Source organism: Mixophyes fleayi, chromosome 2, assembly GCF_038048845.1.
Source record: "Mixophyes fleayi isolate aMixFle1 chromosome 2, aMixFle1.hap1, whole genome shotgun sequence".
In the NCBI taxonomy this organism is placed as follows: Eukaryota; Metazoa; Chordata; class Amphibia; order Anura; family Limnodynastidae; genus Mixophyes; species Mixophyes fleayi.
Window position 1 is genome coordinate 262,833,071 of NC_134403.1, and position 25,335 is coordinate 262,858,405.

Sequence of the window (25,335 nt, forward strand, 5' to 3'; positions counted from 1 at the left end):
ATTGGGGAACTCTCCACACCAGGCCGGCAGTGAGAATGATTACAAAGGTTTATAAAAAGCAGACGAGATGAACTCTGTACACACACCAGCAGGGACGCCGGGGAGGGCAGCAGGGATACCGAACATGTGAGCTGAATGGGCTCCGCCCACTTCTAGAAGGGGGTGTGGCCGTAAGGCAGAGGGGCCTACCGGTGATTTTTCCGGTAGTCCTGTGGGCCAGTCCGACACTGAAGGTATCATAGAGCAATAAAGGGAGAAAGAATGCATATGCGAGATAGAAAAAATAATCTGATCGAATGCCACAAATCTACTGAGGAGTTAATGTATAGTTATTATTTGTGCACAAAAAGATAGAGCAAAAAAAGATTATTGACGTGCACACACTTAGGGGGATTTCAATTGCTCAGAAACCCCCCACCCCTCTCCTGGCATTGGTAATGTAGTGCAAGTGAGAGATTGTGGGAGGAATGATGAGCGTCATTGCGGTGGACACTATTTATTTGTCCCTGCTCCTGTACTTACGGTAGGGGAGGAGGAACTGGATTCTGGTGTGGTGGGTGAAACACAGTATACACATTATACTTCCTGGTGGCTGATCACTCCTCCTGAGGACGAGCTATCTTCCAGCAGGCGGAACCCGGATGATCCATATTCTTTGTCTCTACCGTTGTGTGCCTGCCCATCTCTCCTCCGCTAACAGCATGTGTGAAGACAGCAAGCTACAGTGCTGCAGGGCAGAAGGTAAGTATCCAGAAAGAGGTCTTTCAATTTAGGTGTGGTGTGGTGTGGAAGAGGCTTTTAATGTAGTGCGAGTGGGATTGTGATTTATTAGTTTAATGGTAGGGTGAGAGTGGCTAATCATTTAATGGTGAGGGGGGTATTGATTTATTCGTTGGAGCTATTTATTTGATGATTGGGATTATTTAATTTAATACTGCGGGTATGGTGGGGCTTATTAGGTTAAAACGGGGTGATGGGACTATTAATTTAATGATGGAGTGTGCTAGGGGCTATTAATTGACACAGAGTTTAGTTTGGGGAGAGCCATTTGCTAAATATGAATACTAATTATTTCATTTCTGGGATGTTTGGAAGGAAATAGGTTTATTTATTAAATGTGGATATTTAATGTTGGGGCTGATAGGAGGGGAAATACTATAGATCTATTTAGTAAATGTGAATGCTGTTAATTTAATATCGGGGCTGGTTGCAGAGAGGGAAGCCTAATTATGAAACATGGGTGTTTTTTGTTTAATGCCGGGGCTAGTAAAGGGTAGGGAGGGTAAGTATTCACTCATTGCTAAGCTTTCCATATATGATGTACCAATACTTTTTCCAAACAGGGCCCAACATTCCAGGATCCAGACAAACACAAGCAGTAGCAGGTAGAGAAAGCTGCAAGAACAGGTAGGAGAGAGCAAGACATTCTGTAATCCATTCTGGTTCTAGTGGGGGCAGTCCCAATTTTGGTTTGCTGTCTGTCTCAGTCAGGACCAGAGGGGAGCTGTCAAATTTTAGCCCGGCAAGACTCGGCAGCCTATTATGAACATTTTAAAGGGAAAAAATGCAGGTGGCACAGTGACCCAGCCCAAGGTAGCCCACTGTGGGACCGGCCCGGGGGGCAGATGCCCCCATGCCCAGCCTGTCCCTGGTCAGGACTTTGTCCTGACTGTAGGGACAGTTGAAAGAAATGTCCCACTTAACACTGCTCTGCTCGTGAAGGAGGAACACTTAACAGTAGTGCAAGCAGCAATTCACGTCTATTTGAATGAGATGAGAAGAGATTGGAGAGCAGCCTTGCGCTTACTGAAATGATAGCCACAACCCATGAATGCTGGTAATGCCCACTCTGGTAGAGTGGTGTGGAAACCCCTCTTTAGAAATCCTGTGTTTGCCCTGATTGGGTATGTGTAGTGAAGGAAGACTTGAGATTACTGCAGTATACTGATAGAGAGACAAACCTGCCACATAATTCAACTAAAACACAACAGAAGGTCTCCGATGATACAAATGATTCACCTTACTTTGTTTCTTTTAATCTCTGTAACAAGACTTAAATAGAGCTAGACTGAGTGAGAAGAACAACCAACAGTGTAATGTACAATATTCAGGGCTTGCTTAACAACACTGTAGAACAGTGCTAGGCAACCTTTTACACTTCAGGGGCCGCATGGGCAGCCCTCTAATTATCAAAAGGGCCACACATTACCCTTAATCTCAGTAATAAATTAGAACAATAAATTTAATCAGAGGAATAGACACCTATCTGTAATAACATATCAGAAGGCATTTTAAACAAATGTTACAAGTTATAATAAACAGATCTGCCAATAAAGGAGGAAGAAACTGGGGGTTGCAGGTGAAGGCTCACCTGGGTAACCTCTCCTATTCCTATTAACTTGATCAGGAGTGTTCACGAGCAAGTGCAGCACAGTAGGGATGTGCATGCGCATGTTAATCACATCCGTTTGAGATGCATCATATTTCTTATATTTTAAAATATGTTCCTTACCAACTGTACATTCTGGGATCATAAATGCTGATACGTGCCGGATTTTGCGTTAAATTGCACTGCTCATGCCCAGCAGGCTATACGCCAGTGAACGTAAGTACATCCAATTTATCTTCAAATGCAAAGGACAATTCCGAAAGCCTACGAATTCAGGGGTGGAACAGGGAGGGAGGGGGCGTATGCACGTAGTCAATGTACAGTAAGAGTGTGCAGGGCCACCTTAACAACTTTATGGGCCCCCGGGCAATGCAGTGTACCGGGCCCCTAAAAAAGAAAATATATATATATATATATATATATATATATAAATAGTGTGTGTGTGTGTGTGTGTGTGTGTAAAAAAAAATATATACGTATGTAAAAAAAAACGTATAATCACTTTTTTTTTTACACATATATATATATATATATATATATATATATATATATATATATATATATATATATATATATATAGGGGCCCCTTTAACTTACCTTAAGTCCGATCCTCTTCTTTTTTCCGCGCCACTGAGTCTCTTCTGCGCTCTTCCGTGCTGTGGTTGCAGTGAATGCTGGGCGTGACATCACGCCCAGCATTCACTGCGAGCACAGCACGGAAGAGGGGACCAGGGAGGGAGCCGGATCACCGCTGATGTGACCGCAAGGTAAGTATTTAAAAAATAGGATTCGGATGGGCCCCCCTTGCCTGCAGGGCCCCCGGGCACCTGCCCATCGTTTCCAATGGAAGAGACGGCCCTGAGAGTATGACATGGTTGAGTGCATGCAGCAGCATCCGATTCAGGCTTTGCGCATATCTAAAGTACGTGATTTTCATCTGTATCATTTGTACCAGCTACGGGGCAGGTGTAAGTGCAGAGTGATAGTGATGACAGTCACGTATGCATGCCAGCTCATGTGTTTGTAATCAAGAGCAACTGTAAAAATGCATTTTATGTAAAGTAGATATTAATAATATACTGATAAATATATTTCATGGGGGGATGTATTTTCATGTTTTTTCATTAATGATAACTGTATATTATTAACAGGTGACAATAATTGAATGCATTTCTTTCTGTGAGTTCTGCTGGGAGTTTATATTACTCATATGAATTGTACATATCCAACAGTGTGTTGTATCTGTCTGCATACGGCAAGTGCTGTATAAGCAGAGCATACCTACAGCTATATTCAACAAGAGATGCTTGTTCTTTGTAGCTGAATATTATATGCCCAAATTATGTGCTTTTTTTACAGAAGCACAATACAGTTTTGTGTGTCTTAATGAAGCAAGTCCTCTCTCTTCCTACACAAAACGGGTGCAGTTTTTGAGTTGCCCATATCGATAAAATACATGTAACTAAAAATACAAATGTGAAAACATAGCAGACTTGCCAACTCTCCCGAAATATCCGGGAGACTCCCGCATTTTGCGAGAGTCTCCCGGGCTCCCGGGCGAGTGTGGCAATCCCCCGCATCTGGATAATTCTGCCCACTTCCTAGTGAAGTGGGCAGAATTAAGTCCCAAACGCCGCGATTCCCGGTGAATCGCGGCGTTTGGCCCCGCCCCCCGCTGTCAAATGACGCATTTTGCGTCATCACGTCATGGGGGCAGGTCCAAAATGACGTCACTTGGAGCCCCCCCCCCCCCCCCTCACGCCCACCTCCTCTGCAGGCTCCCGGATTTCACCAACAGAAAGTTGGTAAGTATGAAACATAGGTGTGCAGACACATTTTTGGCAGGGAAGGGCATTCTTATCCAAAATTATGGGAAGTGGCATTTGCCATTTAATTTAAAACTGCAGCAGATGGTGCCTGATCAGCATGTCACCAGGCACTTCACTATAAAAATCATAATCAGAGGCATTTCTTGGGTAATTAAAACAATGTTATAATTATCCTTTAAAAGGAGGGTATAGCTAAAATACACACTGCTAGAAAAATAATGTTATGTTTTCTTGAAGTGGTGGAGGAAGCAAAATCCTCTGTACAGTAAATGTATTCCTTTATGTTTTGTCATCTTTCTTTTTCAGACAGCGGAATGCTGAAATATATTCAGAGTAAGACATATCAAGGTTTAGATATACTGGGTGTACGTTTGCTTTCTGTTATATTGCCCTTACATGCCCGATGTTCAGTGAAGAGCGGTGCAGAGAGGAGTCGCAAGAAGAAAGAAGACAGAAGAGAAGAAAAAAGAAGAAAGAAGCCGATAGAAAAGTTAAGTGCAGGAACAGAAGGAAGGGGGGAGCAAAGACAGCATAGCCAGCATAGCAGAGTGTGAAGGGAGGAGCAAAGATAGCATGGCAGAGTGAAGGGGGAGAAAAGCATCATGGTAGTAGGGGTGTGCACCGGCCACTTTTGGTGTTTTGGGTTTTGGGTACTGATTAGCTTGAGGTTTTGGGTTCTGATTTATTTTGCCAAAACACCCCACGAAAGGTTTTGGTTCTGACTTTGGGTTTTGGGTTCTGATTTTTTTTTAAAAAAGCATAAAAAGTGCTAAAATCCATATTTTTTTGTTTTTTTTCACTCTAACACTATTATTAACCTCAATAACATTAATTTCCACTAATTTCCAGTCTATTCTGAACACCTCACACCTCACAATATTGTTTTTAGTCCAAAAGGTTGCACCGAGGTAGCTTGATGTCTAAGCTAAGCGACACAAGTGGGCGACACAAACACGTGGCCCATCTAGGAATGGCAATTGCAGTGGCAGACAGGATGGCAGTTTAAAAACTAGGCCGCAAAGAGCACATAATGGCCAAAAAACAGGTGCAAGCTGGATTTGTCCTTGGGCCCTCGCATCCACCCTGATGTTGTTGAAATAGGACATGCGCACTTTAACAAACCAATCATTTCAGCGACAGGGCCTACAAAACTGTGGCTGAAATGATTGGTTTGTTTGGACCCCCACAAAATGAGCTGGCAAAGAAAAAAAAGAGGTGCAAGATGGAATTGTCCTTTGGACCTCCCACCCACCCTTATGTTGTTGAAATAGGACATGCACACTTTAACAAACCAATCATTTCAGCGACAGGGCCTACAAAACTACTGTGGCTGAAATGATTGGTTTGTTTGGGCCCCCACACCAAAAAAGCAATTCATCTCTCCCTGTACAAACTAAACTGGCTCTACTGAGGCAAGATGTCGTCCTCATCCTCATCCTCTGATTCCTCGCCCCCTTAAGTGTGTACTTCCTCATCCTCACACATTATCAATTCGTCCCCGCTGGACTCCACAACCACAGGTCCCTCTGTAGTCTCTGGAGGCCAGTGCTGTTCTTGATTGAAGAATTGATAATTCATTTTTATGAACATCATTTTTTCAACGTTTTGTGGAAGCAACCCCCTTCGCCGCTCACTGACCAGGTTCCCCGCTGCACTAAAAACTCTTTCCGAGTACACACTGGAGGGGGAACAACTCAGGTAAAATATAGCCAGTTTGTACAGGGGCTTCCAAACTGCCTTTTTTTCCTGCCAGTAAAAATAAGGACTGTCTGACATGTCTACTTGGATGGTGTCAGCAAAGTTATCCTCCACCATTTTTTCAATAGTGACTGCATCCAATGCAGTGACAGTAGACATGTCTGCAATGGTTGGCAGGTCCTTCAGTCCGGACCAGATGTTCTCAGCATCCCCGCCAGCGGGTCTTTTAGGAAAACTGAGCTTTTTCCTCGCAGCCACAAGTGTTGAAGAAAATGAAGGAGGAGCTGTTGACATGCCACGGTCCTCTTCAGAGGAGAATCTCCTGACCAGCAGGTCTTTGCACCGCTGTAGACTTGGAGATTGGGCATCGCCCTTGGCAGACGACGTTGATGGCATTTCATCGCCTATGTCATGACTAGTGGCAGCAGCTTCAGCATTAGGAGGAAGTGGTTCTTGATCTTTCCCTACTTTATCCTCCAAATTTTGGTACTCCATTATATGCAGCACAAGAGAGCGTACCCCTAAACCACACACACTGGGCAAAGCCTTTATAAATTATCTGCGGCACAGGAGAGTACCACTGGACTGGAGTTATACAGCAGTACCTATTTTTTGGTACAGCAGCAACAGTGAACGTAGTTTGACTTTGAAATAGCAGTACCTATTTTTTGGTACAGCAGCAACAGTGAATGTAGTTTGACTTTGAAATAGCAGTACCTATTTTTTGGTACAGCAGCAACAGTGAACGTAGTTTGACTTTGAAATAGCGGTTCCTTTTTTTGGTACAGCAGCAACAGTGAACGTAGTTTGACTTTGAAATAGCGGTACCTATTTTTTGGTACAGCAGCAACAGTGAACGTAGTTTGACTTTGAAATAGCGGTACCTATATTTTGGTACAGCAGCAACAGTGAACGTAGTTTGACTTTGAAATAGCGGTACCTATTTTTTGGTACAGCAGCAACAGTGAACGTAGTTTGACTTTTAAATAGCGGTACCTATTTTTTGGTACAGCAGCAACAGTGAACGTAGTTTGACTTTTAAATAGCGGTACCTATTTTTTGGTACAGCAGCAACAGTAAACGTAGTTTGACTTTGAAATAGCAGTACCTATTTTTTGGTACAGCAGCAACAGTGAACGTAGTTTGACTTTGAAATAGCAGTACCTATTTTTTGGTACAACAGCAACAGTGAACGTAGTTTGACTTTGAAATAGCAGTACCTATTTTTGGGTACAGCAGCAACAGTGAACGTAGTTTATATAAACTATATAACGTATTTTTATATATTGCAGTACTAATATTTCTTGACTGCAGGAACAGTGACCCTATTCATATATTGATATTGCAGTAGAAATTTTTAGAGACTTTTTTTATAATTTTTTTATATATTTTTTAAATTATTTTGCCGAAGCAGCATGGCACAGTGTGAAAGGGGGCAAAGGCAGCATGGCACAGTGTGAAAGGGGGCAAAGGCAGCATGGCAGAGTATGAAGGGGTGCCAAAGCAGCATGGCACAGGGTGATGAAGGGGGGCCAGGAGAAGGGGGGACCAAAAGCAGCATGAAGGGCGCAGTGTGATCATAAGGGGGCACAGCATGGTGATGAAGGGGCACAGTATGTGTGATGGCACAGCAGGCTTGTGGAAATGTAATGTGTGTTGTAGTTGGTGGCTAACTAATGGGTGCTATTCTGTTTGTGGGATGATGGTGGGGCAATTTAATTTTATAGTGGGGACTATTAATTTAAGATGGGGTGGTTTGGGGGCTATTAATTGAATGTGGGGCTGTGTTTGAGGAGCATAAGGTCTATTTATTAAATGTGAATATGAATTATTTAATGGCAGTGACAGTTGCGGGAAATAGGTATATTTATTATACGTAAATGCTATTAATCTATTGCTGGGCCTGTTTTGAGGGAGGGAAATAGGTTTATTTATTAAATGGTAATACTATTACTGGGGCTGGAGGAAGTATTAATCATGGGTCCTATTGATTTAACGTCAAGGCTGATTGTAATTTTATAAATGCACCCATTTTTTTTTCCAAATAGGGCCCCCAACATTCCAGGATCCAGACAAGCTTCAACTAAAGCAACCAGCAGCCACAGGTGGTGAAAATGACAAGAATAGGTAGGACAGTCTGTCAAATGTTCTGATTCTAGTAGGACAATACCGATTTTTGGTGACTGTTCCACCCAATCTAAGGGGCAGGTCAAGACTGTGTCCTCTTTATTTACACACTGCATTCTTTATATACTACACTATGGTGCTAGCTGCCCTTCATGGGCTGACCACTCCCCTTTAGTGTCTGATCTCTCCTCTATGATGACTGGCCACCCCCCCCCATCCCTCTGGTGGGCCTCTAGCGTTGCAGTCCCTCGGTGGGCCCTTCATGCCCCAGTCCGACACTATCTACACATATCTGATGCATGAGGCCTTTTGTGCCTGGAGAAGCGGATCAGCGGCGTTCACATGTAAGTGCAGTACATTACATTCTTTAACATGCACAAATTCTTACTTCAGAAATGTTACTGTTTTTTATTTGATGATGATGATTGCCACAATTTTGCTCCAGATGCCTTTATATGCTACATTCATGGTTGCGTGCATCTTTGCCTATATACAATTGTGCTGCACTGGGAACCCTAATAAATAACAGATAATATTAATGCAAAATACAGACGTGGAAACATAAGAGGGCAAACGGGTATTTCCACATATACAAATGGCCAACATTTATATTGCACCTCTAAATCAACCTCTCCACTAATAACAAAGGCCTAATCACGTAGAGCATTGTATTATACATGTTTTTGTCAGCTTACATAGTTCATGTGAGCTAGAAGGAGTTAAATGTTTGTTGACTCTATAGTTTAGGTTAGTACTGTCAAAATTTTCCGGTCAACATATATGATCTAGATATACATTTGCAGGCTGGATCCCATGAAAAATGTAAATTCTACAACAGAGGCTATGGAGACTCTCACATGACTTGAAACCTATAGCCAAGCCTTAGAGGAACATCTCAGGTCTGCTGGCCACCTGTAGGACAGCCCTGATCTACGCAACCTGTAGTACTTCATCTGTTGTTAAACTCCAAATATTTACATACTGGGTCAAAAACTTAGGCACCAACTACAGTTTACCAAGGCTTCATCAGTGCCTTACCTTGCAATATAACCTTAAGGATCCTTATATTCATCCTACTAATGCGTCAAGACAAATCAGTTTATCTCATTAATACTGTCACGCACAGGCTATTTTGAGCAAAACTCTTACGTAGAACAAATAAATAATGATATGTCTGTCATTAAGACCACATAACTGTAAAGGACTGGAGAAAAAGGTGGGTTATGCCATTTGTCATGGCAGAGAAAGATGTCATGGGCGCTATTAGTATATACAGTGCCTACAATTAGAGAGCAGTATACCTTTAGAGTAAACAATGTGTATTTCTCACACTTCATGTATTCAACACATTCAGCTGTTCTGCTGATATCCCTAACTGGTTCTGATGCAGGATCATGATCAAATTACAATTTAATGGGCATGAGATGAATATATATGGAGGGCTGCCATCAGGGTGATACAGGCGGTATAGCTGTGAGGGGCCCGGACACACTAGGGGGCCCAGACAGACTTCTCCGTATGTCCGGCCCCTTAGTATGACCAACCCTGCCCCTTCTCCTCCACGATGCTTCGGCTCCCAAACTCTGATAGGCTGGGAGCGTGCAGCATAGTGATGCCATTACTGCTCGCCGCACTCTCATTCTATCAGTGACAGGGAACTGCAGTATCGCGGAGGAGAAGATAAGTTAATTGGTCATTAATTTGATAGGGGAGGGGAGAGGGAAATAGGAGAGGGGAACATTTACTGTGATTGCGGGGAGGAAAGAAGGGAACATTTACTGGGATGGGATGGAGGGGAACATTTACTGGGATGTGATTGGGGAGGGGAGAGAGGAACATTTACTGGGATGTGATTGGGGAGGGGAGAGGGGAACATTTACTGGGATGTGATTGGGGAGGGGAGAGGGGAACATTTACTATGATGGGATGGGATGGGGAGGACAATTATTGTGATGGGGAGAGGGGAACATTTATTGTGAAGGGATGGGATGGGGGAGAGGGGAACATTTGCTGTGATGGGATGGGACAGGGGGGAGGAGTTACATTTACTGTGGTGAGGGAGTGGGGCAAGTTATGAACTGTGATGAGGGAGTGGGGGAGGCATGTACTGTGATTATGGAGAGGAGGAATGTACAGTGATGAGGGAGGGGGCATATATAGGGGGGCCCTGCCAGATTATTTAGTACTGGGCCCCACAATTTCTGATGGTAGTCCTGTATATATGTATCCCAGGATCATTATATTATTTTTGACAGTACCAGATAAAGGGTTCAGGCCGCCTAAAGCTAATATGCTTTTAGCACCCCTTGCCCTCTACGCCAGGTTAATACACGGTATGCAAAAAAGTTTTCCTTAATTTAAAATCCATCTTCCTTTACTTTTGTACTGCAGGGGTGGGCATTTAAAATGTATGGTTGGGAGGGGTGTGTCCTAGCTCAACTCCAAATCCAATGTTAGCTTAAAATGTCCCAGCATTTGTGTGTTTCATGCAAAACCAGGCAGTATTTTCTCTGAATGCAAAAAATGCATTTGTACACAACATGATTTGTCCATGTGCAAATTTGCACAGCTGGGTTTGCTCCTAACTCTAAATAACGCCACAGTTCTTTCCTGACAAAATGATATTTCACTCAGCAAAACAATACACATGTAAAAAAAATTGTGTCCCCATCATAACATTACAGAGTAGTAATATGGTTTTAATTCCTTTTAAGCATGTTTAAAACAAACAACTGTATTTCATATACCCACACACTGTTTTACAAAGCAAGCACAATTTTTAGTTGTATATTGTATGAATTGGCTCGCTAATGTCCCAAACATGGTACACTAATTCTTTTTTATGAGATTCAATCAGAAATGAATTGGATAATTTTAAAAATGTAAATGTTAGACCCCAAACAAAGATTTGCTAAAGGCCGTTTGCTCAAACCTCCGCTTTTCGGCTATTTTTTCGATGGTTTTGAAACCGCTGGATTTACTGAAGCCCAAACTGCCGTTAAAATGGCCAGAATGGACATTTTTCAAAATCACCACTTTACAACTTGTCATCCTGATTTTAATAATGATTAACATACAAACAGCCGGTTTTACTAATCTGGGGTTTCAAAACCGCCTCCAAAACACCATTCAAACGGCCAAAATAAAAGAGGTGATTGTGAATGGCGGGATTGATCAAACAGCACCACTGACATTTAAATGATTTGGCAATCATTTTTTTTGAATAAGGGGCAAAATTAATTTAATATTAACTCATCAGGGAAATTTTTTAAAATATTTTTTTAAGGGGACACTATTATAGCATTATATTATGTGGGAAATGTAAACATATAATACTATTAACTGATTGTTAATGGTGGATATAATTATTTATGTTGCACAATTACATAGTGCCTGATTAATATAATACTTAAATAATCTTGTCCCCTTAATATAATTACATTTTTTCCCCTCATAAGTTAATATTAAATTAATGTTGCCCCTTAATCAATAAATAATAATTGTCTAAATAATTTAAATGTCAATGGTGCTTGCTCTTATGATATGAATGGCAACATAGTTTAAACAGCATGTTTGAGCTATCAAGCCATTTTGAAGCAGGTATTAAAACTGTCCTGTCCTGTCTTTTGGATGACGGTTTTGATGGGGGTTTTAAGCAAGCCGCTGGCGGTTTAGCTTTTTCAATCCGCCATACATCACCATTCAATTTAAATTGAAGCCTCAAACCGCCCTATAGTAAATGCGGCGATTTAGCCCAAAGACTTTCCTGTTGGGTAGAACATGAATTCTAACTCACCAATCTGAATTGTATACAATTGTGATTGCATTTGATTGTGTGCCTCCCACACACTGAACAATTTTTGCACAATCCAAGCAAAATCAATCAAACTGTGTGTCTAACATGTCTGGGTACCGTTAAAGTACACTGCAGTTTCACGGAACATTTTTTCTTTAGCAAACTAAGCTTATCACAAAGCTAATAAAGATATATTTGGGGGAGGGGATTTTCTGCAATCTTCTGATATATGAATAAACAATGATATCAGATTAAATAAAGCAAATAAAGGAAGCAAAATACTTTCCTTCAAATAGGAATTCACTATGAAAAAGGGTGAAAATCCCTCAGCATTCACATTGAAATTCCACTTTAATACATCTACTAGACCCCTTACAGCAGTTCTCCAACACTCACAAGCATTAAGTCAACTAGTCACTGACTTATCTAAATATTAAGAAAACAGTGTTGTATGGCTGGGGGTAATCATGAGTGTTCAATATGCAATTATCTACAGGGAGTGTAACAATACTGGACTTTGAACATGAGGGTTTCCGCAGAAAACATGACGCCTTTAGGGAGAGGCTGATTTGGGAACCTACCAAGACTCAAGGATAATTTTTTTTAATTAGTAGCTTGGGAGGATATGTAAATAGAGTCTCTGTAAATACAGGGACCCTCCCCTTATTCAAAATCCTTTTTTGTAAAGACTACACTGATTAGGATAATTAATGTCTCATTCATTATTTTGACAGAATCATTAAACCAGCACTTGTAGCTTACAAAACACTACTGCAGCAATAGTACACTGTATACTGCAAAATGGTAATTACTATAATGCAGTGCTTTTTTGTCATAGAACTCACAGAACTGAGTTCCAGCATCTTTTTTGAACGGATTTTCCAAGTTTTAAAAGTAACTTTTGAACATTTGACGTTTGGTCCACTTGGACTTGAATCGCCCTGTTGAGCGTAGCAGGTCGGTGGCAAAATCATTAAAACAGTGCATGCAGGGCCGGATTAACCCGAGGTCTAACTGGGCTACAGCCCAGGGGCCTCGGGCATCCGTGGGGCCCTTTCTTGAAAGTATTATTTATTTATTTTTAATGTTGAGCTGTAGCGAGCCGCCGGCCACGCTACAGCCTGTACCGCGGTCGGCGACTCCGAGTCCTGAATGATGGTGACGTCACGTAACTCACCTCCATTGACAGACTGCAGGCAATGGTCTGTCCGCGGCGTGCACCTATCTCCTTACTAAGGAGATCTCGTGAGAGTGAGATCACTCTCACGAGATCTCCTCAGGAAGGAGATAGGTGCACGCCGCGGAACGGACACTACAGGCAGCAGGGACAGGGTGTGAGCTGACAGAAGAGAAGACCAGCGATGAAGACCGAGGTAAGCTCGCTCTTGGGGGCTGGCTGGCTCAGACAACTGTACATTGTATTTTTGGGTAACAAGATGAGGTACAGGGCTCAAAAGTATGTGCCTAAAGCTGGAATTTATTCTATTATGTGTACATAAATGCAAATAAACATGTTCTGGCCAGAACAAAGACATATAAAAAATAAAATGTGCACAATGCAGAGCACGGTATGAGATAATTGCACTGGGCAATACAGTAAACAGTATACTGAATAAGCAAAGAAATGTCCAAATGTAAAAAGGGCAAACTGATCAGGGGTATGAAAAACGACTAAACAGTCTATGAAAAAATGATATAAAATAGATAATAAAAAAAAAATGGAAAAGAAAAAATGAAAAACAAAAAAAAGAGTCCAAACACACATAAGTTGGGGCCAAAACCCATAAAATGAAAAGTAAGTAGCTGTTCAATGCACGATACTACCGAAAGTTTGCCCTTTTTACATTTGGACATTTCTTTGCTTATTCAGTATACCTAGCTTTAGGCACATACTTTTGCGCCCTGAACCTCATCTTGTTACCCATCTTTATTTGGGAGGGTGGAGATTTCCCTCCGTATACCACGGGTTCTATTTTGTGGCTGCATCCTCACATATAAGGAAGTGCGGCCCTTCCCACTACCATTTTCTTATTGTATTTTTGGTGCAGAGAATTACAAGGGGGGGGGGGTCTGGCACGCATATTGTGCTTTTGGGGGAGATAATTGCAGGGCGGGGTTTGGGGGCTGGCTGGCAAAGTGTGTACTTTTGAGGGAGATATTTGCAGGGGGGGGGGGGGGTTGGGGGCTGGCTGGCAAAGTGTGCATTTTGAGAATACTGATTTAGTATATTAAAAGGAACACAGCTCAAACTACTTATGCCCAATCCGATATTACTAGGGGGCCCCCAATAATATCGGATTAGGCACTTGAAAAATGGGGGCCTCACAGTAAATGGGGGCCTCACAGTACCCCTAGCCCAGGGGCCTGCAGTGTCTTAATCCGGCCCTGAGTGCATGCAGGCTGCTTGTGTGTCCAGTCCGATGCATGCGTACTTCGTCCGCGCTGGTTGTGATGGCACTGCAGGGCTTGTGGCGCTGCTCAGATTGTGATTGGTCATGTGGTCTCGCGCTGAGAGCTTACTGCGGGCGGTGACCGTTAAGTTTCATTACACAACTGAAGTGTGTGGGTGTGTGTACAGTGATTGACTACGTGATGTGAGTTCCGGCACCTTTTTTCTTACAAAAAAAGCACTTCTATAATGTAACATTGGGAAGCAGTCATCAGAAGTCAGTAACAAACATGTTATTTCCTGCAGTCATCATGCAGTATTACACCTCAATGCAAAAGGCAGGTCGTTATTATAAATATGGTATATATACTAGAGTGCTAGCAAAGTGTATATTTCAGTAAACGTTTCTAATCTATCTCATTAAATAAATAATAAATACTTTGGAATTTGAGATACATTCAGAAAGGAAAAATATTACATTTCTGTCCTTCTGTGCATGCGTGAGCGCATACGCATGGAACCCGAAAGCTGGACACAGGCGGGGGGCACACAGGCGGCCGCATCATATGTCATGTGATGCGGCCGCCTGTGCGCTGACACGGCCGCATCTGATGACAGGTAACCTATGTTTTTTGCATCCGGGGGGCGGCCGGCTGGCCTACCCCCCGGCCCTAATAGCTGTCTGACGCATCGGCCCGGGGGGCCGTTGCCCCCCTGCCCCCCGGGCCAGCCCGCCCCTGGCTGTACAGAGAACTCATTTACATCAGTCCCTGCTCCATTGGAGCTTACAGTCACAATTCCCAAACATACACACACAGATGACAGAGAGAGAGACTAGGGTCAATTTTGATAGCAGCCAATTAACCTACTAGTATGATTTGGAGAGTGGGAGGAAACTGGAGCACCCGGAGGAAACCCACGCAAACACGGGGAGAACATACAAACTCCACACAGATGAGCTATGGGCGTACACACTTTTACATTTGCCCTCCATCACTCCATCTTTTTTGTGATATTTAGGTAGTTTAGAAAACCTAATCAACAGATGTGATGTGTTTTGGTACGATAAAACATGATTGTGGGAGCATACACACTCTTGCAACATCTGAACAAACGATTGTGAATCGGTGTGTACCCAGCTTAGAGTGGTTGGAAGATGACTGTATACACAGCCAGATGTGACTATTGTCTCAATGGGCATATAATAAATGCTAATCACATGTTAAATGGAGTCTATAGTATTTTTAGGCCCATACAGGCTGTGATTTGTTTTTAAATTGCCTAAATAGCCATCACAATCACTGTGTGTAAAGCTAAACCCTCCCTGAGAAAAAAAAGAGTATTTTACCAATAATCTACCACCACATTCCTAAATACAAAATTTACTACTTGTGTTGGTACACACTACAAAAGCTTTCAACTAAAAAACTTTATCACTAACGATTTTACAAACGATTGAAGTTCCAATCAGTCTGCTGATACATGTGTACACACTATACACAATTTACCTTGAGATCTGTGCTCTTCATCTGGTCCTGTAGTCGTTTAGAGAATGACAGCACAATATTCATTCATTTATTCATTCCTGTCACACTGATTAACCGCCTTGTTATAGCTATTCACAATGTCATTGTGACAGGATGGACCGCCTATGCCACCCTGTCTGTTGTTGCTGGGAACCGGCTGGGCTTACTTTGCCACCATCCCCTTTCGTTATTCCGAATACGCCCCTCTTGACACAGTCAGAGGAGCCTGCTGCCACCACTGGACTCCTTTATGGCGCCCAGAACCACATTCCTTCTGTGTAACTGTCCCTGCTAGTATACTCCTGTGCTGGTGCACCTGGGCTGGTACCACTGACCGTGTACTATGGATCAGGGTGCTGTGGATCCCCCCTGGCCTATCACACTGGCCAAAGCTGCTGGGTAGCGGCAGAGCGGTGGTACTGGAGAGCTGGGTCTAAACCTCAGAAACAGCTGGAGAATGGATTAGATTTAGGGTCTACTCTGCAGGTCACAGGATTACAGCAATTTTGAAGAAGTTGTCAAGCAGGGTTTATTTTCCCTCAAGTGTCCTGACAAGGACAGTTCCACTGATTAAAGGTATCAGTGGTCATGTCAGATGGAACATCAGAATGATACACTTCAGTTTACAAGGTCTAGCTTTTTATACTTTTTTCGACACAGCCTATTTTTAGAATCAGGATGTAACCTGTTTACCAAAACATAGCTTTACATGCATTACAAAGCTAACAATATTTACCGTATATACTCGAGTATAAGTCGACCCGAGTATAAGCCGAGGCACCTAATTTTACCTAAAAAAACTGGGAAAACTTATTGACTCGAGTATAAGCCTAGGGTGGGAAATGCAGCAGCTACTGGTAAACAGGAGACATATGTAAGTGATGGAGGGGAACTAATATCTTACAGTTTCTGGTGGATCCAGCAGGACATGGCAGATAGGTTGGGAAAATTGGAGTCTAATATCTCCCTGAATATGTTACCTAAACTAACATTTTAGTTCCTGTTTTTAGCAACCATTGCTACCAGCGCCTGAAATATGAGCAAATTGATGCTGTAGTGATTAAAACCCTGGTTGTGGCGGGCTACTAAAAGTTGCTGCACCTTACCAGAATCATGGAGTTTTCCTCCCCCGGGGTCTCCTCCACTGCGCTGTTGGGATCGCTAGATTTTTATAATGAGTGTCCACAATTAAGGGTCCAATGTGCAAATAGGCTGCAAGTCAAAGCCCCAGTTCCATGTCTCCTCATTGCGCCAGTTAATGCCAATTACATTTGATGCTATTGTTGCTGAGACCTCCTCCGCAGTGGAACGCATGTGCGTTCCACTGACAGGAAGTTCGGCATTTGGAACGCAAACCGTTCCAAATGCCGAACTTCCTGTCAGTGGAACGCACATACGTTCCACTGTGGAAGCTAAAAGCTGAGGGACGGGAGAACAGGAGTTCACTCGTGTATAAGCCGAGGAGGGCTTTTTTCAGCACAAAAAATGTGCTGAAAAACTCGGCTTATACACGAGTATATACGGTATGTTTATCTGTGATATCTTAAAACCTTGCTGTGATATCCCGCATCTTAATTTGGATACAGTGGACATCTGACAGCAAGTCTAATTACATCTACCTATGACCCTCACACATCAAAAGGTCTAATTAGCATGAGATTAGCATGAGTCATTTCTTCCAACATTTGCAGAATACACATTTCCTCCAAAGTAAAAAGAATTCCCCAAGAAAAGTTGCAAACCCAAAACAAGACATTTCCTTACACCAAGATATACAAAAGTCTTATTGTATCAGATATATACATCAGAAATAAGGCATTTCCTCTAGAAAGGTTAAAACAGAAAAAATTATTTTCTCCCCTGATCTCAGAAATTAATAAATAAGCGGCCTGCACTATTTCCTTTAAATAAATTTATACCAGAAGTTATTTATACGTGATCCAGTCACAATCATTATAAATTTCGTTAGCTCCTGTGAATCTGAAACTAAATAATCAGTCTCAGAAGGAACGGATGACTTATTCCACATACAGCAGTTTCTACATTTATTCACCAGGACACCAGCTGATGGTCATTGCCGCATCGGCTGAAAAGATCATGACTCTGTAAACTCTATGGAGATCGTGATTGTGAGTGCATACACACTGCAGGGTCGTACGGAGGTTGGAACGAGATTTTAAACAGGACAAGCAATCAAATGAAACGATGATCAGTACTTTGGAACGACTCTCATTCATCATGTAAGTATAAACACTAATGCGATATCTGTCCGAATGGTCATTTATCAGGTGATTAGGTCGATAATTGGCTGATAAACCTGTAGTGTGTACCTAGCCTTACCAATGTACGCAGAGGAAATCTCCACCAGGACCAGATAAGATTTATTTTGCTACAGCTCCAGACTTCCTTTAAAAAAATATGCCTCAGATGATTCCACATTTAATGTTAAGCTGACCACACATGCAACAGCATTGGCAGCGGCAGCAGGCAATTGTCCCGAAATCGCAGTGTGTATAACCCAACACAAGCCTGATAATAATCCACTGGAAATTGATTCAATTATTATGATCTATGTTGGTAAATGCAGTGAGAAGGTAACTACTTTCAGTTGACGTGTGCAGTCACCTTCTAACCATGCTAACAGGTCTCAGTGAATCTGCAACAGATAAATTTGCGTGGCCTATGCACTGATTTGCCAGATCTCATTCAATTTGGTAGTTTTTGGGTGTGGACCGCATTGATTTGCAAAGTTTTCTCGGTGGTGTTCTCTGATTTGTAATATAAAATTCAGCCTGCCAAAACCACTAAGGGCCTAATCTATTGAGGCACGCAAAACAAACGTAAATTACATTTTGTTTAAAACGAACATTATTCGGGCATACGCATATCTGTACTCATTTAGGAGAGGATCTTAAGAAACTTCTCTTGTTGAATACTGGTCTAGGTGCGCTCTGCTTTGACAGGCAAAACACTGCAGGATAAGTTCAATACACATGTGGAATATAAAGTCCCAAAAAAACACTGAAAGAAAAAACTATATTAAATTATTGTCACCTGTTAATAATTTAGCCATTAGTGAAAACACAAAAGTCTTTTTTTTCCATCCCCACCCCTCCCCATAAAATACATTTATCAGGATGTTCTTAATGTGGACTATACACAAAATGCATTTTTCCAGTTGCTCTTGATTGCAAACTCATGTTTTAGCATGCATACGTTCCTTAGAGATGCCCAAAGATTGGGACGATGCTGCGTGCGCTTGAGCTTGGTACGGCCTTACTGTACATTAACTATGTGCAAGGTTCATTCCCCTCTCTGACCCCGCAATGAAATTGTAGGCTGTCGTAAGTGACCTTTCCGTTCAAAGAATAATTAGATGTTGCTGCATCCACAAGTCTGGTTCGAGAAATTCGCAGAGCGATCTCATGCAAATACGGCACATATCAGCATTTACGTTTCTTGATGAATCAGGCCCTAATTGGTTCATATGTTATATTGAGCTGAAGGCATATAGGACTCTAAGCTCTGCAGGAAGTTTGTTACTGTGACTGCGGCAATACCTGGAAGCAGCTTTTTGAGTTATGCATCTTTGATTGGCTACTGCTAAAAGAATTGATGAACCATACTGATGCAGTACCAAGAAAGTATGAGGCTCAGTAACAACCTTTTCTAGGCCTTTTCTTAGCCTTGTGTTGATATTGATGGGATTTCTCAGTGTTTGATCATGAGATTCATTATTTTATTACATATTACATTATGAGATGTTATGATTTATGGACAAAATCCCACAAACATTCAGCCCAGGCTCCCTTACTACATGTTTTGCTGACTTTATACTGTTAACATTACTTTAATTTTTTACAGCTAAAGGACACATCTAATTCATCCATGGGACATTTTATATGGTTAATTGAAGCATATTGTGAATACTGATTCTAGAACTACAGGTTAAATGAAAAGGTTTTGAAAGACTTTACATTATTTAGGGAGCTCTGGGATACTGACATCACTTTCTTAGCATAAGAACAGATGTATATGGAAAAAAACAAATGCTTCCCACATTATCACTGATAGTGTCACAAATTGAGGAACTCTGGTAGAAGATGATAAGGCCATCTGGAGCTAGTCAGGCCCAGTGGTTCTCAAGTTCTCAGGTACCCCATTCATCCCACAAATGTTTCACAACTATCCTTCAGTACAGAAATAGCGACTGGCTACTTGTAGAAGATCCAAATGTGCTTATTACATTTCTCATCTTGAATTCAATCACTGTAAGTGGTACCTGAAGGACAACAGATAGTCTTTATTCAGCAGGCAGTTAATTTCCAGGACACCCATACAAAATCAATTTTCACTAATTCCACCTTACCTCGTGAAACAAACCACAACTAGTTAATGATCTCAGAATGTTTCTATAACCAGTCACCTATATACAGCAAACAAGGACTGTTGTAGCCTTTTTCTGTAATCTGCAGTCAAAACAGAAAAACTACTAAAATCATAAATGTGCAGCATTTTAGATTACCCATTACTCATAGGTTATACATAATTTCTGCACTTGAATCAGTGCACTGTGACTGACCCCTTAAGTCTCTTTTTTGCTTCTTCATACACTCCTTAGTTTCCTTCATCCTGGTCAGCACAGGGCTCCACAGTTGCCATGGTAACATATGAGACAGATGTAACCGCCCCTTAGGACTGCGGGAAGGTGAAAACCCATGGAATTTACATCAGCAACAAAGACAATGATCACCAGAGCTGACCAATCACAGAAGAACATGCTGTGACATCACCAGCAAAAATACTCAGAAAAAGAGCTCTAAATTGAAACACATGAATGTCACTGTATGGGGTCAATCTGGAGATCTAGCTATGTATATTCACTTCAGCACTCCCCAAGGTGGATTCTAAGGGTGCACTATTTCATTATGTGTGCAGACATATAAGGAAATAGAGAGCACAGGTAACTGTGTGCAGTGTTTGTAGTTGCATGGCTTCTGTTTCATAGCTTTGCATGGGTAAATGTGAGATAAGGGTTACTGGCTACTATATAACTACACTGATTGCTCTCTGGGTCACGTCTTCCCCCTCCCTTCTCTCTCTCTGTCCCCTGTCCCTCTCTTTCTTCCTTGATCTCTCCTACTCTCCTTGGTTTTATTATTACGTCTTATCATTTTGCACTGACAGGAATTATAATCGCCAGACTGTTGTCATGACACTTATCAGGTCACAGATTACATTCTCAGGCACCTCCCTGTGTCCGGAAGCGAGATTGCCACCATGCTATTGTTTCACACATTTATATTTTCAAACACTATCAGCATTTAAAGGAATGAAAACAGTTTCCTGACCTTAAAGATATATTTTGTGTGTACTTTATAAAAAATATAAAGTTTTTACCTATTGATGCATCAAACCTAATAAATGTATTTGCTGTCTGTATATGTACAGTACAGTAAATAGTAGCAAAGATTTGGCTGCATTCCTACTGTCTGAAATAGGATCCTGTATTTGGCACAGGTAGGAAGTGTGTGAGACTAGTTCATTACAACACAAACAGGTCCTCAGGGACGCAGAGGCAGTACCTCAAAGGAAAAGGGGCAACTTAATCATATCAGACCCAACAAACGCAGACAAAAAATCATTACCAAACCCTATCAACCACATTAAAGTATCTGTTTTGTGAAAGTGACCTTAAAAAGAAAAAAGAGTCATTGTATAAATACAAAGAAATTCATTAAAATACTAGTATCCTTTACTAATGGGTAATGCGTATATTTAATTGACAGTAAAATATATTACTTTATTTAATAATGCTGAAGCCCTATAAAAAAATCTTATACATTTAAAGCATCCCTAACATTAAAGTTGTGTCTTGAGAAAAGCGCTACATAAGTAAAATTATTAATTATTAAATCTCAAGAAACAGGGCTGAGTTGGAATATAATTTGTGTAAATACATTTTTGAACAAAATTCTATCTTTGTACCGTTTAATTATCGGAATAAATGTCTCTAAGTGGCGATGTTGAAGCAGTTATTATACAGATTTGCTTCACAGCTCATTACTTTTCACTGTGCTACAGAAAGACATGTAGCTTTATTATCAGTAACCAGCTAATTGTTTTAGCTATAGCATAAGCTGACCATACACACTGATATGTCGTCAGCAATACTGAACAATCAGCCCAATTTCAAAGCATGTATGGCTCCAAAAGAAAACTGAATGGATCAAAATTGGACATGTTGGCAATTGTGGTCGGTAGAGGATCGTTATCGACCTGCGGTTATCTTCTAACTGGTCTAACAGCAGTGGTAGGCTGGGTTGGGGGGCAGAGGGGCATTGTCCCCCTGGCCAGTCCCAAGGTGGGCTACCCTGGCAGGGGCAAACGCAGGATTTATAGAGGGGGGTTTCCACACCATGCTGCCAGTGGGCGTGACCAGCATGCATGGGGACGTCGCTATAATTTTCGAGAGTGCTTGGCTGCTCTCCAACTCTTCCTATCCCCATAATATACATGGGGAATGCTGCGCGCACTAGTGTTAGGTGCACGCAGCTCTCTATTTTCGAGCAGAGCCGTGTGAAGTGGGGGCAGAGTCCAGCCACCTCAATTATACAGTGCCCCAGGCTTGGAGTGGGGTTTCCAGGCACTAGGAACCCCCCCCCCCCCTCCCCGGCATAGGCTGCTGAGTCGAGTCTTGCCACTCAGGCTATGATTTCCCAGCCCTCCCCTAACAGGCCTCAAAACAGATCCAGATGCACAGGTTGTGCACCTAGATCTCATCCAATATGGCCATCAACGCATGTGGGAAATTGCACATTGTGTACCGAGTGACAAGAGTGGCCTATTTGGCCATCTTTAAATAGCATAAGGGTGTGTACACATGGAAATGTAGTTGTGCTTGCACAGATGCATTAATGCATGTTCAATTGCATATTCCAGTGTTCTTTAAACATACCTTAAATACTCTTATGAAGCCTTTTGAATGCACTTTTCACAGATTAATTCACTTACTGCAATATCATTTATGGAAAATATTGCAGGAAAGGCTAGTAGTTAATGTGCATACAGCCCTGTGCATTGCTAAACAAACTTTACAAAGAATGGAAATGTGCATACAATATTAAAAAGCAAGCACAACAAGAGTGCAAAGGCATTCATATGTATGCTACCCCATTTACAAGCATTCCATTTTTTGACACAGATATGTAGTATATAAAACTAGAATTGTATGAAAGAAAAAAGTGCTGGTATGCATGAGTCAGCTAACCCAGGGAATGAGCATCTGAGACAGAACTGCTGCACAAGGCTCTCCCAGAGATACGCTGGACTTGCACAAACAGTTATCTCAAATAAAAAAAACATGAATTTGATATTTTATTTTCTAACACTGGTGGCTGGAAGCTAAATAATATTTGCACTGAAAAGGACACAATGTTAGTACAATTAGTAATAATAAGTCCATAGCCTATTTATAACTAGTCCACTTGTATTAGTTATATTTAGAAACCATTTCTATTTATATTCCAGTGTTGCTATAGTTGCTTTCTTACTCAATGTCTGTGTTATTAATTGACAGAAGCGGCCAACTATCTGTTTTGCAATGTTACAGAGAAAACATTTGTAACAATAATAACCAATAATTAAGATATTTACATGCGGTGAATTAAGACATTGCATTGTGACTCTGCATTGCCATGATCATAAAATTCTGCAGGATTTCATTTGGTTTAAAAATAGGGCAAATACTGTATACCACACAGCCATGTGTATAGGTAAATGAAGGCTACACATAGATCTATAAGCATCCAAAGGTATTTTTCATGCAATTATATAGCTATGTCCGAAAATACACAGTATAACAAAACCACTTTCCTGTATGTAACCATTATGAGAAGATGGGGATAGAGGCTGTACCGAGGATAGAAACACAAAGGTGGGGGATGAGTGATGATAGAGAATGTGACCAGGGAGAGAGCATGGGGCAGAGAAAAGAGAGATAAGGGGATGCAGTCTGCAGGGCCAAAACAAGAACATACAAGACCTGGAAAGCATGTTTTAAGACAGGAAGGATCTGTAGGGATTTGAAGCTTAAAAGAGAAATGAGACTTAATTCACTGCTTGTCAATAGGGAGGAGATGGGTGGCAGGTGGTGTAATCTCTATGACCTGATTTAAAGATCAGTATCATATATCACCATCACTGTTACCACAGATGCAAAATGGTTAACCCCTTCAACAACAAATAATAATTATAACACACCCTTACCTTTCAACCTCCAAAGTAGCTGTGGCGGGCTAAGTGTGTTTCTGTGGAGTCCATTCATAATATCCAAATTTAAAATCAATTGTAAATTGAGATCCTTGCCTTGCTATACACTGGTACAGTTCCGTATTCACAGCAATATAATGTGGCTGCACTGAGCTCTTTTGGATGCAGGTTGGTGCTGTAGAGGTTACGTTGATCTGTGCTGTATTCTGAGCCTGCACTGAGCATGCTCGCAGTATCCCTAGGGATTTTAATCCCTCCACGTGACCCAGGACTGTCAGGCAGAGTGAGAAGATTTAACCCCCTGCCTGTCACCTTACCGATACAGTGATATGAAGAAATGTATACATTTGAAAAATAATGACATAATAAACAGAGAGATTCAATTAGATTACAGGTGACTGTTAGAATTTTACAACACACTTGTAAACAGTTAGGGCAAACATTTAATACGGTAGTATTTGCTGGTGATGTTAGGTTTCTGCAATCCATAGAATAGTTTGGTGATATTCCTCATCACCAAACTATCAGTACAAAATATACCTGTATGTGTTGGCCGTGTGTTTACATTCCTTTATGTCAGAGGCATGCAAAGTATTTTAATAATATACAACAGTGTCCTGTTTATAAAATAAAGTGAGGGATTGACAGTTCTCTGAGCCTTTTTTAAGCCTCCTGTCATTACCCTCAGTCGCTTGAGGTACAATGTTCCTGTAAAACTGTAGTAGCAGTTTCTGCCCATTTCACAATATCAACGTATTAGAAAAAAGAGAGGGAGAGAGAGATTTAAGGATGTCTTTTAACTTAATCTACAAATGATAATCATTTTTAATGCATTTGATGAGACAAAACATTGTTGTCATTTAAGTACATTTCTCAGCTGCAATGAACCTGCCTCCATAATCTCCAGCCACAGAGTCATCGCTAGCCAGATGGCAGAGATGTTTTATATTGATCCTCGCTACTGGTACTAAAAGTGAAAGCTAAACCCTACTGCCCACTGGGAAACTGCACTCCTTCATAAAAATGTGTTTAACTATATAGACATAAATGTATTTTTGCATTCATTGAGGAGAGTGAGAGCTGTTGCTTACATTGCTTCAGTAAAATGAAGTATTATTCATAAACAATAATAGAATAGTACAATGGACAATATCATATTTTGAATGTATTTCCAATTAGGCTCCATGTCACATTGCTAGAAATAGGCTTCAAAAGGTTCATATACTGGTTTTAGGGTAGCAGCACAAAATCCACAACAAATTGCATTTCCAATACATGGAAGCACCAGTTTTCAAAACATAGCAAAAAAA

General features: G+C 41.4%; 1 protein-coding gene and 1 long non-coding RNA gene across 2 annotated transcripts in view; both read right to left on the reverse strand.

Annotated features, from left to right (window-relative positions):
* PLEKHA6 (pleckstrin homology domain containing A6) overlaps positions 1-24,231 on the reverse strand; it is a 132,805-nt gene extending 108,574 nt beyond the window's left edge. Inside the window, exon 1 of the mRNA XM_075196073.1 lies at positions 24,023-24,231. The gene's annotated coding sequence lies outside the window, so the exon portion shown is untranslated. The remainder of the gene's footprint in view (positions 1-24,022) is intronic.
* LOC142140372 (uncharacterized) lies at positions 19,485-20,406 on the reverse strand. Its single transcript, XR_012688435.1, has 3 exons — positions 20,337-20,406; positions 20,124-20,223; positions 19,485-20,036 (listed from the first exon to the last, which is right to left on the reverse strand). It is a non-coding gene; the product is annotated as an uncharacterized LOC142140372 (long non-coding RNA).
* Positions 24,232-25,335: the final 1,104 nt, after the last annotated feature.